Genomic DNA, 2,500 nt, shown 5'->3' with positions numbered 1-2,500 from the left:
GATATGTGGGTGTGGAGGGGGTGTGGATAGGCAGAGGGATATAGGGAGTGAGAGAAGGGTAAGATCTATACAACACACCAACACTTGTATCAGAGCATTGGTCTTGTGTACTCGTCAGTAGAAATATATTTAGCAAAGGGTTGGATGTGGTTAGTGGTGTGTGTGTGTGGAGAGAGAGAGAGACAGAGAGAGAGACAGAGAGAAAGAGAGAGAGAATAGCGAGAGAGAGACACCGAATGAGAGAGACAGAGAGAGAGAGAGAAGACAGCGGTTACACTCACTCACCAAACAACACAGACAGCGCGCGCGCACACACACACACACACACACCAACGCCACACTCACACACACACACACACTCACTAACGCCACACAAACACACATACACCGACGCCACAAACACACACACACACACACACACCAACACCAACACCACACACACACACACACACCACTCTCGGGCAAGCCATGATCATTGTCTGACTTCATTGAAGTGAGCGAGTGATAGGAAAGGAGAGAGAGAGAGAGAGAGAGAGAGAGAGATGGGGGGAAGGGTCGAGGTGGGGGAATGTGAGGAAGAAGAGAGAGAGAGTGTGGCGTGTGTGTGTGTGTGTGAGAGAGAGAGAGAGAGAGAGAGAGAGAGCTAGCTCGACAGGCCATGGGGTTTTGCCGCTGCTTGCCGTCCCGCTTTTCACCACAACGCACCACGCCTGCCCTGTGTGTGTGTGTGTGTGTGTTGTGTGTGTTTGTGCGTGCGTGCGTGTGTCTGGCCAGCCAGCAAGCAGCAAGAGCTCTCCCACCACCACCCACACCACACCACACACACCACACCACACCACACGTTCTGCCTGCCTGACTGTGTAACGCCTTCAAACAGTCCCCCCATTTAGCTGCCTGATCACATGACCATCGCCATCTTTCGCCAAGGTGTGTGTGTGTGTGTTGGGGGGTGGGGGGGGAGGGGGAGAGGTGGCGTGAGGTGATGGGTGTGGATAGTGGGGGGTCGGGGGAACTGGAAGGTGGTGGAGAGGTGAAGAGGGAAGGAAAGGTTGCAAACATTGAGAAAGAAAGAGAGATATAGAGGAGCAGAGGTGGTTGGGGGAGAAAAACTCTCCTCCTCCTCTTCTCTTCTCTCACTTCTCTCTCTCTCTCTCTCTCCACGGGATAAGCGCACGTACAAACGTCTGTTTCGCGGACAGTTTTGTCAGCCCATGAAATCAATCTCAACAGAACAACTGAACACACACACACACACACTGATAATATTTGTTTTTTTAATTGTCACTCAGCGCACATCATTATCATAATGGTGAAGGGCCAATTTTCAGTGATATCATATACTTGTATCAGTGGCGCTAACGAAAATTAGCGGGTAACCGAATTTACCCGATTCTAAGGAAACAACGGCGTAGACTAAACAAAATTCTTTGCACTGCTCAGTAAAATCGCATAGTTATCCAACCCAGCCAAGATTGAACAAGATTGAAACCAGCCAAGATTCGAATGAACAATTCGGCTGCACATGAAGTGAACACGATACGGTTTTCATCCAGAAATTAGTCCAAAACATCCGCGAAACACTCAACTTGATAAAAGTCCGAAATCGACGTCGAGCTTGCAGATAGCAAAGGTCATGCATGCATCGACCCAGAGCGCAAAATATGCAGCTTAAGCAAACAGATAACAAATATATAATAAAAACATAGTGACTCACGAAATGGGGAAATGCATTAATTGTGACCCGTGTCATAGATCACTTTCATTGTCGTTTTTCACCGTATGCCAGCTGTTATACACGTCTGTTACTGATGCTTTCACAGACAGTGAGCGAGCGAGCTAGAGAGAGAGAGAGAGAGAGAGAGAGAGAGTACTGATCAGAAAGTATGAATATATTCTTTCATCATTCTCTAATGACATGATCCTGCCAACCAGTCCTGACGTGATAAATCAGTGAATTTCTGTTGCTTACTGTTGCTCTCTCTCTCTCTCTCTCTCTCTCTCTCCGGCTCTCTTTGTCTTTCCGTCTGTCTGCCTGTCTGTGTCCCTGTCTCTTTTAAATATCTCTCTGTCTCTTTCTCCTTTTGTCAACTGATCCGGCTCTGTCCCTTTCTTCTAGTCTCTGTCTCTTCCTTTCTCAAAAACCAATGCATACAGATCAATTGTTTTATTTTTTATCAATTCACCAATGAATAAAAGTATTCCAGAGCAATTAGTGCAAAACAAAAAAAGAAGACGAAGAAGAAGAAGAAGAAAGCTTGGAATAAAGGACGTATGCTAATGTACGTAACACACCACTGATTTGAATATAATTATATTCATATGCTGTATACACCCACGTTTTAAGGGGCCATATCATGGTCTTTATGAGTAAGAATTCTCCATCTGTCTCTGTTTGTCTGTCTTTCTGTCTGTCTCTGTCTCTGTCTCTCTCTCTGTTGTGTTTCTCTGTTCTCTTCATGTCCACTTCTATTTCTCACTTTGGTCATGTCTCTGTATGTGC

This window comes from Babylonia areolata, chromosome 18 (genome assembly GCF_041734735.1).
Source record: "Babylonia areolata isolate BAREFJ2019XMU chromosome 18, ASM4173473v1, whole genome shotgun sequence".
Classification (NCBI taxonomy): Eukaryota; Metazoa; Mollusca; class Gastropoda; order Neogastropoda; family Buccinidae; genus Babylonia; species Babylonia areolata.
The sequence above is the reverse complement of the archived record's forward strand: the minus strand, read 5'-3'. Positions refer to the sequence as shown.